The sequence below is a fragment of the Papio anubis genome, chromosome 10 (assembly GCF_008728515.1).
Source record: "Papio anubis isolate 15944 chromosome 10, Panubis1.0, whole genome shotgun sequence".
Classification (NCBI taxonomy): Eukaryota; Metazoa; Chordata; class Mammalia; order Primates; family Cercopithecidae; genus Papio; species Papio anubis.
In genome coordinates, this window is record NC_044985.1 from 826,792 (window position 1) to 843,640 (window position 16,849).

At 38.3% G+C, this 16,849-nt stretch overlaps 1 long non-coding RNA gene across 3 annotated transcripts in view; it reads left to right on the top strand.

Moving 5' to 3' along the window:
- Positions 1–16,849, top strand: part of LOC110740979 — a 210,402-nt gene that overhangs the window by 168,201 nt on the left and 25,352 nt on the right. For 2 of the 3 annotated variants that reach the window (XR_004176438.1, XR_004176435.1), the window contains exon 4: positions 9,482–9,634. This is a non-coding gene — a long non-coding RNA (uncharacterized LOC110740979). Of the gene's footprint in view, positions 1–9,481; positions 9,635–14,111; positions 15,796–16,849 lie in introns of those variants that run through there. The other variant, XR_004176436.1, reaches the window with a different exon arrangement.

Genomic DNA, 16,849 nt, shown 5'->3' on the forward strand with positions numbered 1-16,849 from the left:
GCCAAAATGAAAATAGCTCAAATGTCCATCAAATGATGAATGACAAACAAAATGTGATATATCCATACAATGGAATATTATTCAGACATAGAACAATGGAGTACTGATGCATGTGACAACACAGATTAACTTTGAAAATGTTATAGTAACTTTAAAAAGCCAGCCACAGTGGCCACATCATGTATAATTTCATTTACATGAAATTTCCATAGTAGGTAAGTTTATAGAGACAGAATATGGATGAGTGGTGCCAAACCATCTATAATGGCAGAACTCAGGCAGGTTTCATGGAGAATGTACAACTGTGTGGAGATAAGATAATGATGTCTTTTGCTGCTGCAAAAAGACCCAGAAATCACTATCAAATGTCCCCATAGGAAGGAGAGGAGCCCACTCTGAGTAGATACTGATCTAAGAGCAACCAGCATAAACTTGAATTTATAAGTGAGCTTTTTTTTAAAGGCCATCCTAACTCCCAGAAACTTCAACATTGCTTTCTAAGAATTCAAAACTCCTTGATTAGAAAAATAGATATAAAATGCAAATGTAGCCAGCTATAAATTATAGAGTAAGTAAAAAAGAAGGTTCTGATTCAGGGTTAAGAAGTCCATGGGACTCAGATCTCAGAGCTACGGAGGTGACCCCACAGAGAGGCAACTTTGATAATAGCAGCAGAGAGAATTCTTCAGTGTCAAGCTAAGAAAACCACCCCTTTGATCTATGCTGCACCTTCCATCTAATGGTACAGAACGCCACCTCATTTTCCAAAAGCCCCCATGAGGTGAATGAACTCCATACAATGATATTAGGTGATAGTAGGAGACAAATGATGAAAAAATATAAAAATTAATAACCGAATTATATCCTGACAGATAATAAAGGCATACAATAAAATTATGGCTTAGACTATGTATATACCATATATATATAAAATACAAAAATTAAGAAAATATAAAGTCTATGAAAAATGTCAAAGGTAAAAAGTAGAAAAGCTCAGAATTTAAATCATGAAACAAATGGAGAATATGAAAAAGAGAAGATAGTGCTTAAAATGTGAAAAAATCATTTCAGAAATGAATAAATTATATGGGAATAATAAATAGGCAACACAGAAAGTACAGTAAAGGAAAACAGAAATAAAAGATGGACAATAAAAAATAAAGAAATTTTAAAATGGAGAAATAATAAATGTAGAAGACAAAAAGGGAAAAGTATTATATTCTCAAAGGAAAAAAGAAGCAAAAGTAGAAAACAAAACCACAAACTATAATTCAAGAAAAATCTTTATATAGGATAAGTCTTCAGGTATATATTGAAATGCCACAGTGTGCAGCTATGAAAATCAAGCCAGAAAAAACAACATTGAAACATATTTCTGCAAACTGTAAGACTTTAAATATAAAGAAAAATGCTAGTTTACATCAAGGAAAAAAAGTCCAATTCACAAGGAAAAAAACCCAGATGTTTCAGACTTCTTGAAATCAAGATTACCTATGAGAAGACAATAGGGCACCATATCTAAGATACTCAAGAAATGCAAACATGACCCAAGAATGCTGTTTAGTGAAGTTAACCTACCTACAACTATGAAAGCTGTGTAGAAACAGGTATAAGTTTGCATGCAATTCTTTTTCTCTTTAGTTTTTTCTGTGGAATCAAGAGAGTGAGACACAGACAATCAAAATGTCAGGAAAGCTTTGGCATAAAGTCTTGTGTTGAGTATTGGATATATTTAATTTATATTTAATTTTAGAACTAAAGCTCAATGATGGTGATAAAAATGTCAGAATATATATATATATGTATATGTGTATATATATAATACATATACATAAATACATATCCAAATCCATAACATCTTAGGAAATACAAAAAATAGCAGAATGTGTGGAGGGAAGATGTATGGAACATATAAAAATCTTTCCAATTACCTACAAAATATTAATGAGGAGTAAGGATATCACTTTGTAATAATGGGACAAGTGAAAGGAATGTGGAAGGATTATAGCTCATTTTATTATTCTTCCTACAAGGGAATCGTTAGATGTTAATCAAGAAAACAGAGGACCTAGGACATTATGTATAAAATAAAAATTTTTCTCTTTACAGTCACATTTAGGTCCACTTGGGTTCAGAAATAGCTCACATGTAGAATGTATAAAAAACGTCTACAAATCAGATGAAAGGAAAACTCATAAAAATAGTCAAAATTCTACAAAGCCCATTATAAAAGAAAACAACTAAATAGATAATGAGTAGAACAAGATGATAAGCTGTACTACTCTTCAGGGAATTACAAATTAAAATAATGATTCAGTATCATTACACACACATCAGAGTAGCTAAAATGAAAAAAATCAGATAGCATCAAGTATCAACAGAAAGAATATTTAAGGAAATCATGAGTGGAAACCGCCTAAATTTAATGAGAAGCATTAAGCTACACATCCAAGAAACTAAACTACTTTAAGTGTTAATAGTATAAACTCAATAAGATCCACAACAAAAAATATTATAGTAAAATTGTCTTATAGATTCAATTGTTTCCCTTCCAAAATTATATGTTGAAGTCCTAACCCCCAACCACAGAATGTGACTGTATTTAAAGATAGCACACCATTAAAGGGGGTAATTAGGTTAAAATCAGGCCGTTTGGGTATGTCCTAAACCAACCTGACTGATGCTCTTATAAGAAGTACTATATAAGATTCAGGAGGGACATCAGAGATGTATATGCACAGAGAAAAGGCCATGGGAAAATATGGTGAACTGGCGGTGTCTTCAAACTAAGGAAAGAAGTCTCATGAGAAATCCAACCTGTCAGCACATTAATCTTGAACTTGTGGTTGCTACAACTGTGAGAAACCAGATTTCCATTATTTAAGCCACCCAGTGATATTTTGTTACAGTAGATTTAGCAAACAAATTTCTTGTCAGAAGGCAAATACTGAAGGACAATCTTAAAAGCAGAAACAAAAAGAGGTGATTTAGTTGTATACAAGGGATCTTCAAAAGATTAACAGCTGATTTCTCAGTAGGAACCAGAGAGGCCAGATGATGGTGGGAGGACATGTTCACGGTGCTCAAAGAAAAAACCGTCAAACAAGAGTTTTACATCCAGCAAAATCTATTCTAAAGCAGAAGGAATTATTACAGAAAAAGTAAAACTGAGAATTCATAACTAGCCGAACTGCCCTACAAGAAATGGTAAAGATAATCTTTCAGGCTGAAGTGAAAGAACCCTAGACAGTAACTTGAATTTATATGAAGGAGTAAAAAGCACCAAGAAAGATAGCTACATAGATAAATATAAAATACAGTATTAATATATTTTTCTTTGTAAAAATTTTTTACTCCCAAATAATTTTTGGAAGTAAACACAGCTGTATAAAACAGTAATTATAATAATATGTGGATGGAATAATAATGTATAAAAATATAATTTGTATGACAATTAAAACACAAAGGAGGAGGGAGGAAATGGACCCATATTTAAATACAGTTGAAATGAAATTATTTTAAATCTAAACTAGATTGTTTTAGGGTAAGATGTTAGTTTAGCCTCCAGGTAAATAACAACAACAAAATAACACAAACCAATATAGTAAAAGTAACAATGGAATGGAAATGGTGGACTAGCAATTATAAATATTAGTCATAAAAAAGAAAAAAAAAACAGAGAAATCAAAGAGCAACAGCAAAAATGCCAGGTAGAAAACAAATGACAATATGCAGATGTATATCCTACCTTCTGGGTGCTTACTTTACTGCTCTAAAATCCACAGTCAAAGGCTGAGATTGTCATCATAGATTTAAAAAGATCCAATTATCTGCTGACTATAAGAGAAAGACTTTAGATTCAAAAACACAAATAGGTTGAATGTAAACAGATAGAAAATTATGCTACAGTTTGAATGTGTCCCATTTGAAACTCAATGGCTAATGTGATGATGTTAAGAAGTAAGCCCCTAAGAGGTGATGGGGCTGTGAAGGTGGGTCCTTTAAGAGATGATTAGGCCATGAGGGATCCTCCCTGGTGGATGAGATTAAAATCCTTGTAAAAGAGGCTGCACACAGCATTTCGCCCTCTTGTTCTTCCACCTTCTGCCACATGAGGACACAGCAAGAAGGCCCTCACCAGACCTCAAATACTAGCCACTTAATCTTGGACTTCCCAGCCTCCAGAACTGTGAGGAAACACATTTCTGTGGTTTGTAAATTATCCAGTCTCAGATAATTTGTCATAGCAGCACAGACAGACTAAGACATTATTCAAACAGTAACTAAAAGGGAGTTGAAGCAGAAAAATTAGTTTCAGACATCATAAACTCATAATAAATAATTGTTACTAGGAAAAAAGAATACTTGAAAAGAATAAAAGGACCAGATATCAAAAAAAATTTAAATTATTATCATATATGACTCTAACAACTGATCTCTGAATTACATGAAACAAAAACGGAAAGACTTAAAGGGAAAAACAGCAATAAAATCGGAGTCTTCAATAACCCACATTTAATAATGAATGGAACAATTAGATATAAAATAAACACACAAGTAGAGAACTTGAACAACAGGATAAAAAACTAGACCTAACACATCTCTGTAGGACATTCCACCTGAAAACGACAGAATTCACATTCTTCTTAAATGCACATGGAACATTCTCCAAGATAGACAATAAGTAACACCATGAAACAATCTCAGTAAATATTGAAAGAATTAATATTGTACAAAAAATGTTCTTTGAAGACAATAGAATTAAATTTTATGTCAATTACTGAAAGCAACTTGGAAAATTCACAAAAATGAGAGAAAATGTGGAAAGTAAGCATAACACTCATAAATAACTAATGGATCAAAGCAGATATCATAAGAGAAATTAGAAAATACTTTGAGATAAATGAAAACAAAAACACACACACACACAAATTTAGAGGATGCAGGTAAAACAACATTTCAAAAAAATATGATAAGCAATTGTGTGGGAACAACTTAGGTTACTTGGATGAAATGCACACATTCCCAGATGACACCAACTTCCAACTCTGACTCAAGAAAAAATCTGAATATGTATAAAAAGCAAAGAGATTCAATTAATAAGCAAAAAACCACCTCCAGAAAACCCAACCCAGGTGCAGGTAGTTCATTAGTTGATTCTACTGAATTTTAAAGCATAAAATATAATTCTTCACACACTTTTCTCAAGTTTTTACAAACTTTTCCCAAAAATGCAAAAGGAGAAAATCATTTCCAACCTATTATATGAGCCAGTATTACCCTGATACCAAAACTGAATAAAGACATCAAAAGAAAAGAAACTACAGACCAATGTTTCTTTTGAATATAAATGTAAAATTTTCAACAACACACTAGCAAATAGCATATATAAAATATATTTAAATATATGTACCAGCAATATGCAAAAAGGATTATACAACATGAGCAAGTGGAATTTATTTCAGAAATTCAAGACTAGTTTAACATAACAACATCAATCAACGTAATACATTGTATTCATAGAAGAACAAAAACATAAGATTATTTTAATAGATACAGTAAAAGAATTTGACAAACTCATTTACCCTTTCATGATAACAAAAAAAACCTCAACAGATTAGGAATGGAAGGGAATTTCCTTAGCCTGGTGAAGGAATCTGCATAAAACCTACAACTAACATCATATCAGTGGTGAGAAAACAACACTTTCCCCTTAAGATCAGAAACAGGATAAGGATGTCTGCTCTCACCACTTATATTCATTATTTTATTGGAGGATCTAGCCAGGGTAATTGGAAAAGAAAATAAATAAGTGACATTTAGACTGGAAAAAAAAGCGTAAAACTATCCCTATTCACAAATTACATAATCTTGTATGTAGAAAATTATTAGAAACTCACAAAAGCAATACTAATAAACAAGTCCAGGATATAAGATCAATATGCAGAAATCAGTTATACTCTAAACATTAGAAGTAAACAATATCAACATGAATTTAAGAAAATAAGCTATTTAAAATAGCATTAAAAAGAGTGAACATTTAGGGATAAATTGAACACAAATTTCAAGGGTTGTACACTCAAAATTACAAAGCATCACTGAAAAAATTAAAAGTCAAAATAAACAGAAAGATAGCCTATGTTTATGGCTGTAAAGTTTCTCTCTCTCTCTCTCTCTTTCTTTTCTTTGGTTTATTTTCTCTCTTTTGCGACGAAGTCTCACCATGTGGCTCAGGCTGGTTTCATACTTCTGGGCTGGAACAGCTCTCCTGCCTGGTCTCCCGAAGTTATAGGACTGCAGGAATGAGCCACTGCACCTGTCCTGGATGTAAAGTTTGACACTGTTAACATGGAAATAATCCCCAAGTCGATCAAAAGATTCAGTATTATCCCAAAGTCTTTCTTTTTTGCAGAAATTGAGCAACTGATCTTAAAATTTATATGGAAACGCAAAGAATCCAGAAGAGCAGTAACAATGTTAACAAAGGTACAGTTGGAAGATGCAAGGCTTATACTTTCTGATTTCTCAATGGACCACAACTCTGTAATTATCATACCCTGGGGTGTTGATATAAGGATAGAAAGAATGATCTATGGAATAGAATTGAGAGTTCAGAAATAAATATTCATGCTTATGGCCAATTGATTTTTGACAAGGATGCAAACACATTTCAATGGGGAAGAGAATAGTCTTTTAAACAAATAGTGCTAGAATAACCGGATATTCATATGCAAAAATGAAGTTGAACTCCAGCCTCACACTGTATATAAAAATAAACACAAAGTGAAGCACAGACTTAAATGTAAGAACTAAAACTATGCAACACTTAGAATAACATATAATAACATATAAGATTAAGTATTTGTGACCTTGAGTTTGGCACTTCTTTTTTAGATGAAACACTAATGCAGAGGCAACAAAAGAAAATAAGAAAAATGAGTCTTCATCAAAATTCAAAACTTGTGTACTTCAATGAACACCATTAAGGAGTTGAAAAGATAACCAATAGAATAGGAGAAAATATTTTAAAATCATATACTTGAATGTCAGTCCAGAATAAATAAGGGGCTTTTATAATTCAACAATAATTTGCTACTTATACAGCCAACCAAGAAATCTATTATGCAACAACAACAGATAACAGCCCTTAGTGTACAAGCCACACATCACTTGCAAGTCGAAGTCCCTGTGAAGCTGACCATGGCTCAGATGCAGGCACAAGAGGTGAGTCATGGCTGAGAGTTTACTGGCTATTCTGCTACTTCTATTTGAGCTCCCCCAGCTGTTTTAGTCTAGGTTCTCCAGGGACACAAAACTGATCTCTCTGTCTCTCTTGTTATGGGCAACTATAGCGATTGAGAAATCCACGATCTGCAGTAGGAAAGCTGGAGATACAGTTCGAGTCCAGGTCCAATGGCTGAGGAAGGATAATAGTTCCCGTCTCAATCTGAGTCCAAAAGTGAAAGAAGACTTATGTTCCAACTTGAAGACAGTCAGGCAGAGAGAGAATTCTTACTCAGTCTTTTATTTTAGTTAAGCCATCAGCGGATTGAATGAGGCCTGCTCCCACTGGGGAAGGCAATCTGCTTTACTCACTCCGCCAATGCAAATGTTAATATCATCTGCAGACACCCTCACAGGCACACCCAGAAATAATGTTTCACCAAATAACTACACACTCCATAGTCTAGTTGAGGGATAATATTAATCTTCATTAATTTGTCAAGTGGGCACCCATATGTGTATCCTCAAACCATATTTAATCTTAAAATAAAAGAAAATAATGAGGTCATAATTCCGACTAACGTGATACAACTGTCCTGTGTCCAGGTGGAAATGCCCTAACCACTCCCCCAGACAAGGAGGTCAAGTCCATGAGTGATGTTTACTCCTCTCTTTGATATCCTATCAATTAAATACTGTTATGTAAAATTAATAATACATAAATACTATGATGAATCAATATATCCATGTTACACAATAAAGAGATAAGAGAGGAAAGAAAATGATATTTCGACTAGGCACGGTGGCTCACGCCTGTAATCCCAGCGCTTTGGGAGGCCGAGGTGGGCAGATTACCTGATGCCAGGAGTTCGAGACCAGTCTGGCCATCATGGTGAAACCTCATCCCTACTAAAAATATAAAAATTAGCCTGGCGTGGTGGCGGGCGCCTGTAATCCCAGCTACTCGGGAGACTGAGGCAGGAGAATCACTGGAACCCAGGAGGCAGAGGTTGCAGTGAGCCAAGATCATGCCACTGCACTCCAGCCTGGGCAGCAAGAGTGAGACTCTGTCTCAAAAAATAAAAATAAAAATAAAATAAAAAAGATATTTCACACACACATTCATAACAAAATGAGGAGGAATGCACATGACAATTGCAGCCTTCCTTTTGTCATCATATAGTTATAACTGATACCTTTATATATATATATGTATATATGTGTGTATGTATATAGAGAGAGAGAGAGAAGGAGAGAGAGAGATGGAATCTTGCTCTGTTGCCAGGCTAGAGTGCAGTGGCGCGATCTGGGCTCACTGCAACCTCTGCCTCCCAGGTTCAAGCGATTCCCCCGTTTCAGCCTCCGAGTAGCTGGGACTACAGGTGTGCGTCACCACGCCTGGTTAATTTTTTGTATTTTTGTAGAGACAGGGTATCACCATGTTGGCCAGGATGGTCTCGATCTTCTGACCTCATGATCCACCTGCCTCGGTCTCCCAAAGTGCTGGGATTATAGGCGTGAGCCATTGCACCCAGCCATAACTGATATTTATAGCTTACCTTCTTCCACTACCCATTCTGTATTCCCTTTGCCTTCAGTAAGCACCTCCGCTGATTGTATTTTTTACCTGGTGGTGTGACCATAACCTTCATTTCCAAAGGGTCTGGGCCACTAGTAGTCCTGCCTTGTTGCGGCTTCTCATTGACCTTAATCACAAGGCATGGTGATACTAAGAGACGCCCTAAGGGGTCTTCTGTACTCCAGACATACTCTTCCTTGCCTCTATTGTGGAGTAGCCATTCAATTTTTCCTTGGTAGTCAGAATCAATCACCGCAGTCAGTACAGTAATTCCATTTTTTTTTGCCTGTTGATTCAGAGGCATAAGGAATCCAAAATGGCCAGGTGGCAGTCTTAACTCCCAGTTCAATAGAATAATCATTGTGCCTTCGAGTGGAAGCATTTCTCCCTCTGGAACTAAGACCTCTAGGCCAGCACACACAAGACTGTGGGAACAGGAAGAAAATGTTTGCTAATGGGTCTCTAGGGGTAAGAGTGAGTGGTGCCACTCCCATTTCCATCCCTTAATTCCTGGATCTTTGAATTCTGGCTATCAGAGAAACAGCACCATATATTGGGCACTGATTTAGAGTATAAATAGTCATCTGGAGAACTTTGTCCAGCCTTGCAAGGTATCACCACTTAGCTGGTGCTGTAACAGAGTCTTCAAAAGGTCGTTCCACTGTTCTGTCTATCCAGCTGCTTCAGGATGGTGAGAAACATGGTAACATCAGTGGATTCTACAAGCATGGAACCACCAGCACACATATTTGGCTGTGAAGTGAGTTTTTAGAATCAGAAACAATGCTGTGTGAAACATCAGATTGGACGCTTAGCAATGGCCATAGCCAGGTAGGTCTTCACGAGTAGAAGTTTATGTTGCTGAACCCAGGCATAACCTCTATCTCTCTCATTATGGCCAGCTTGGTCGTGGGCCCCTTGGGAGATGACAGGAGTGGCTGCGGAAAGAGGCTGACTTGTTTCCACAGAATGGGTTATCCTATCTGCTTGATTATTGAAGTCCTCCTCTGGTAAGGCCACCCTTTGGTAAATGCTTACATAGGACATGAATAGCTTCATTTTAAAAAAATATTCAGAGAGGTCTATCCACATGCTTCTTCCCCAGATTTTCCTGTCATATTTTTTTGATTATATTCTTTTCAAGTCCCTGACCAACAAACATCCAGCTAAACCATTGGCCACAGCCCATGAACAGGGATGAAATTGCATGTCTGCTCATTTCTCCTTCCAAGCAAAGTGAGCAACCAGGTCCCCTGCTTGAAGTTCTGCCCACTGAGGGGATTTCCCTTCAACACTGTCCTTTAGGGATCCAAGAAACGGGCTGTAGTGCTGCAGTGCCCACTTCTTGGTGGTGCCTGCATACCTATCTTTCAACCAACCCAAGCCTTCTATTCCTCAGTCAGCCAGTAATAAGAGACTCCCTCTGAGGCCATAGGTCCAGGCAGGGAGAGAGAAGGGAGGGTAGCAGAAGTAGGGGCCATGGACATTTGGGGCACATCTTCATGTAACTTTAGGAGCTGCTCAGACCTGACCACACATATACCATTTTCATTTGTTGATGGAGTGCTATGTGCACTTCCAACATTACAGCTTGCTGGATCAGAAAACATTCAGTTCACCGGGGCTGCTCAGGTTGCATAGTAACTTGGTGGCTCATGATTAAGTGTTCAGTCTCCACTAAGGCCCAGCAGCAGGCCAAGAGCTGTTTCTCAGAAGGAGAGTAGAGGATGGCAGGCATTTTCTCCAAAATTCTAAAAGGCCTGCTGTGCAGTTCACTTATAGGAGCCTGTTAAAAGCTCCAAGTGGCATCCCTATCTGCCACTGACACTTCAAGCATGATTGCATCTGCTGGGTCATGTGACGCAAGCGGCAGAGCAGCCTGGGGCTGTTGCAGGGCCTTCTGTTGCTCTGGTTTCCACTCAAAGTTAGCAGCTGTTCAGGTCACTCAATAAACGGCCTGAGTAGCACCTAAATGAGGAATATGTTGCTTCTCAAATCCAGCGAAGTTCGTTCGTGATTGTGTCTCTTTTTCAGTTGTAGGAGGGGCCAGATGCAACATCTTACCCTTCGCATTAGGAGGGATAGCTCAATATGCCTATGCCACTGGACCCCTAGAAGTTTCACTGAAGTAGAAGATCTTGGGACTTTTTTTTTTTTTTTTTTTTGAGACAGGTTCTTGCTCTGTCGCACAGACTGGAGTACAGTGGTATGACTGTGGCTCACTGCAACCTTGACCTCTTGAGCTCAAGTGATCCTCCCACTTTGGTGCGTGCCACCATGTCTGGATAATTTTCAAATTGTTGTAGAGATGGGGTCTTTGCTGCCCAGGTTGGTCTCAAACTCTTGGGCTTAAGTGATCCTCCCACCTATGCCTTCCAAAGTTGCAAGGACTTCCGTTGTTCTGGTTTCCACTCAAAGCTAGCAGCTTTTCAGGTCACTCAGTAAATGGCCTGAGTAGCACACCTAAATGAGGAATATGTTGCTGTTGAGATTACAGGCATGAGCCACTGTACCCCACTCCTCCTCAAATTTTTTGTTGGATTTTCTTACCACACCCTGAAATGCAAATGTCTTGCCAGCAAGTCTAGAGTAGTTGTTACTTCTTGCTCACTGGGTCCAGTCAGTCTAATATTATCAATGAAATGGACCAGTTGTGATATCTTGTAGAAAGGAACGGTGTTCATGACTCCTACAAACTAGGTTATAACAGGGCTGTAGAGTTGATATATTCTGAGAGAGGATGGTGAAGGTATATTGCTGGCCTTGCCAGCTGAAAGCAAACTGCTTCTGATGGTCCTCATTAACTAAAACTATGGAGAAAAAAGTATTACCAGATTAGTAGCTACATAGCAGGTACCAGGGAATGTGTGTTAATTTGCCTAAGCAATAAAACCACATCTTCAATAGCAGCTGCAACTGAAGTCACTGTCTGCTTAAGCTTACAATAGTTCAGTCATTCTCTGAGACCCATCTGTGCTCCAGACAGGCTGCATGGATGAGTTGAATGCGGAGGTGGTAGAAATCATAACTTCTACATCTTTCAAATTCTGGTGGTGGCACTGGTTTCTTTGAGCCCTCCAAGGAATGCAGCATTGATTTTGGACTGCTATTTTCCTACACAGAGGCAGTTCTAGTGGCTTCCATTTAGAATTTCTCATCATAATATCCCTCACTCCACAGGTCAGGGAACCGACGTGGGGATTCTTCCAACCACAGAGTATGCCTAGTGCAACTATGCATTCTGGAACTGGGGAAATAACATAGAATGAGTTTGAGGACCTACTGGGCCCACTGTGAGATGGACCTGAGCTAAAATTTCATTGATTAACCAACCTCCATAAGCCCCTATTCTGACTGGAGGCCCACAGAGATGTTTTGGATCTCCTGGAATCAGTGTCAGTTCAGAGCAGGATCGAGTGGTCCCTGAACTGGTTGTTCTTTCTTCCCCAATGCACAGTTACCCTGGTAAAAGTCTTTAGGTCTCTTTGGGAAAGGCTTGGATAAAGATCAAGAGTATTTTTTTTTGGTAGCGTACTGTTTCTTTCCACGAGAGAACCCAGCCTCCCCTGCATTCGACGGGCTCTAGGTCTGTAACCTGGCTCAATTCTGGGAATTTGTTGAGCAGCAGTAAGTCTCTGATTTTATGATTCAAGTAAGACTTTTGTTCACACTTAATCTAGAACTTTTCTGCGTATACAGAACAAGTAAGGATTTAGTAGGCTTCTTCTCTGTGTCACTTCTGGGGCCACCACAATCAAGTAGCCAACACCAAAGGTTCGTATGAGTCAGACTATTCTGATTGCTGCTCTGACTCTACTGTCCATCAAGGTACCCACCCTCACCCCACCCTTGGAGGCTGAGTTTCCCACTCAGCCCCTTGCACCCCAAGATCCAATTACTCCCATTGTATTTAAGTTTTTCAATTGAGTGACTGCGGTTTCCACTGTGAGGTCTGGCCTATGGAGAAGAGTGATCATTGAGCTTTTCAAGGACACCAGGGATCCCCTTACAAATTTATTTCCCATAGTACTGGTCAAAAGTATGATTTCTGGACCCTCCCAGTATGGGTGGGTAGGTCTAAAATGACAAGTCCACTGTAGCATTCCAATCTCCCTAAGTCTTTGAATCCCTGTCTCTACATTAAAACAAGGAAGGTCAGGCATCTCCAACTTGCTTATGGTGGGCCATCTCTTGATTCATATTTCAGCCAACCAACCAAACAATCAGTGCCCTTTTTCTAACTCCCTAAGCTGCAACAGTAAATGCAGAATCTCTGCTTAGTCGGCTCATATCGATAAGTTTGTTTTGATCCAACTTTATGTTTCTTTCACCATTATCCCACACCCTCAATATCCATTCCCACACAGCTTCCCAAATATCTGCCTATATAATTAGAAAAATCTGTTAGTTGTTTGATCGAAAAATCAAATAGGTGAGTATAATGCATCTCCTCACATTTATGAACCTGTTGGGACTTTAGTTGAATTATAAGTCTAGAAGCAAAGAGGGGTGGACCATCTTTCATGGCAGCTGCCTCAGGGGAGGACATTGCAGTTTCCTCAGGCAATGCAGGGGTAACACCCTCAGATGGGGTAGAGGCATGGCTACCATTTCAACGTACAGAATCCCTTTTTAAATTTTGCTTTAAATATACATACAAAGGCTGTTGTGCTCTGCTCCACGTGCAGAAGGGAAGTCACTTTTTTTTCCTCCTAGACATCAAATTGTACCTGTCTGTCCTCCCTGGGAAAAAGCAATTTGGTATTAGTAGAAAAGGCTTTAGATACCTAGTACTAGGTTTTATTTTACCACCAATTAAGCCCTTACTCAGGAGGGCCATAATGTAATGACATTGCCTTGCAATGTTTTCATCTCTTTTATTCTGTGTCAAACGGGGAGAAATTATAATTGATATAATTATTCTACTCAGTGTTTGGAATGCAAATAAAGAAGGACAGATTTGTTTCTTCAGTAACAGCAGTGTTTTGCAATAGAAGGCTGTGGTGACTTGATATATTAAAGAAGACACAAGGAGAGTGAACAGCAGTGCTGTCACAAAGTGAAGAAAGACACCGCAAAGTGAGGGGGCCAAATGGGAAGTTCTAGGCCTGGAGCTTGCAGATGTTTTGGACAATGGGACATTCACTATCTGCTTTCTCTGAACCTTCAGTGTCCCAAGAGTCTACCCTGGAGAATGCTCAACTTGGGCGTGTTCTGTTACCTCTCAAAGCTGCTGCCTTGGCTATTACACATGGTGTCTACTTTCTTCTTCCTCCTATTCTAATTCACCCCCATTCATTCATTTCAGTTTCTTCAAGACACTCCCGGATGACAGATAACTACTGAGTTCATACATTTCCCTCTTCCTTCAAGAAAGCCATAGCATTGTAGAAGGGAACGCTGTCTCCTCTGGACTGTAGGTGGCAGTGGGCTGCAGCACTGATGGCAATGGGTTTTGAGGGTGCACCTGGAAAAGGGAGTGTGACTTACCAGGATTGTCTCTAGTGCTGGCTGAGATGAAAGCTGCAGGGAGCATGTTACATATTTGCCATCTCTGATGTGGTCCAACCCTCTTGTGTAAAGGTGGGTGTATGGATGCCAGTCACGCTGGTACCTGTGGATCTGCAGACTGCATTGCCGTCCAGGCCTCCCTACTGCTCCTTAAACATAGCAAGCATAAGCTCAGCCGGAGGCTTTACCCCTACGGATCCTCCTGCCTGTTCTTTGCTCAAATATTAGTTTCAGAGAGGCTTTCATGAAGACTTGATTAAAAATAACACCGCCTTCCTTGCACGTTTCTTCTCCATGGTACTAATCATTAACTAATCAATCTACTATTGACTTAATGATGGTGATGACTTGTCTTCCTACCCAGCACACCGATCCTTGAGGTCAGTGGTATTTGTATCATATTTTCTCTGCTTTCTTCCTAGTGCTGGAAGATTGCCTGACACAGAGTCACCTCTCACTAAATAGTTGTTAAATAAAATAATAAATTGACTATTACACTTGATTTTTTAATGAAGTTTCTCCTTTTATATTTTTCTTATTTTTTGCTCTATTTCTGTTTTCCTTCTGCTACTTTCTTTGGGCTTCTGATTTGGGCTTTATCTTCATCTGTTATGTTACGCATATTAACTGAATTTTCAAAACATTCTTTATCCATACTCACGGGGAGTCCTGGTAGGGTATTTTGTAGAATACCCTCTGTTAGATTTTGTCTGCTGCTTTTCTCAAATCAGACTGGATTTATATATGTATGGATGGATGGATTTATGGGAAGAAGACCAGAGAGATACATCATATCAAGACTCCATTATTCCAACCTGACCTATACCTATTACTGTTGATGTTGACCTTGACCACCTGGCTGAGAGTGTTTGAGAGGTTTCTCCACTCTAAAGTTACTCTTATTTTTCCCCTTTCCATATTTCCATATTCCTTTGACAGGAAGCCACTATGAGCAGCCCACATACTTTAGGGGAATATCTACATACAATTTTTGAAATTACTCTGTGCAAGAGATTGGACTCTCCCCATATTTATTCAATAATTTCTTTATATGAGTATGGACTCATGGATATTTATTTTATATTTTAAGCTAAAAATTGTATACTGCATTCTTTATTGTGCTGCTCTAATTGTTCCAGCTTTGACCACTGGGAGCTCTTTCAGTTGGTTTCTGTGCTCCCTTGATATACTCTATCTGTGTGGGTTTATAGGTTTTTGAGAACTTCTGGCATTACAAGATGCTCCAGACCGATATTGCATATTCTTGTATTATATCATCCCTAGAAACAGCCATTTCTCCAAGGATCCCTGCTTTACTTTATTGGAGAATCATAGTATAAATCAGACCTAGGGACTGGCTATGCTCATTACTAGTCAGGTATAGTTGCTTCTAGGCCCTCTCAGTTGATCTAGCAAGGAAATTTCCATGCATATACAGCCTTGTGCACATACACATATCTACAAACATTTTTTTTTTTCTTAAATTATACTTTAAGTTTTGGAATACATGTGCAGAACATGCAGGTCTGTTACATAGGTATACATGTGCCACGCTGGTGTGCTGCTCCCATCAACCCATCATCTAGGTTTTAAGCCCTGCATGCCTTAGGTATTTATCCTAATGCCCTCCCTCCCTTTGCCCCCACCCCGCAACAGGCCCCGGTGTGTGATGTTTTCCTCCCTGTGTCCACGTGTTCTTATTGTTCAACTCCCACTTACGAGTGAGAATATGCAGTGTTTGGTTTTCTGTTCCTGTGTTAGTTTGCTGAGAATGATGGTTTCCAGCTTCATCCATGTCCCTGAAAAGGACATGAACTCATTCTTTTTTATGGCTACATAGTATTCCATGGTGTATATGTACCACATTTTCTTTATTCAGTCTATTATTGATGAGCATTTGAGTTGGTTCCAAGTCTTTGCTTTTGTAAATAGTGCTGAAATAAGCATATGTGTGCATGTGTCTTTATAGTAGAATGATTTATGATTTATAATCCTTCGGGTAGATACCCAGTAATGAGATTGCTGGGTCAAATGATATTTTTGGCTCCAGATCCTTGAGGAATCGCCACATTGTCTTCCACAATGGATGAACTAATTTATACTCCCACCAACAGTGTAAAAATGTTCCTATTTCTCCACATCTTCTCCAGTATCTGTTGCTTCCTGATCTTTTAATGATTGCTATTCTAACTGGCATGAGATGGTATATCATGGTGGTTTTTATTTGCATTTCTCTAATGACCAGTGATGACACACTTTTTTTTCATGTGTTTGTTGGCCACATAAATGTCTTCTTTTGAGAAGTGTCTGTTCATATCCTTCACTCACTTTTTGATGGGTTTTTTTGTTTCTTTCTTGTAAATTGGTTTAAGTTCCTTGTAAATTCTGGATATTAGACCTTTGTCAGATGAATAGATTGCAAAATGTTTCTCCCATTCTATAGTTTGCCTGTTCACTCTGATGATAATTTCTTTTGCTATGCAGAAGCTCTTTAGTTTAATTAGATCTCATTTGTCAATTTTGGCTTTTGTTGCC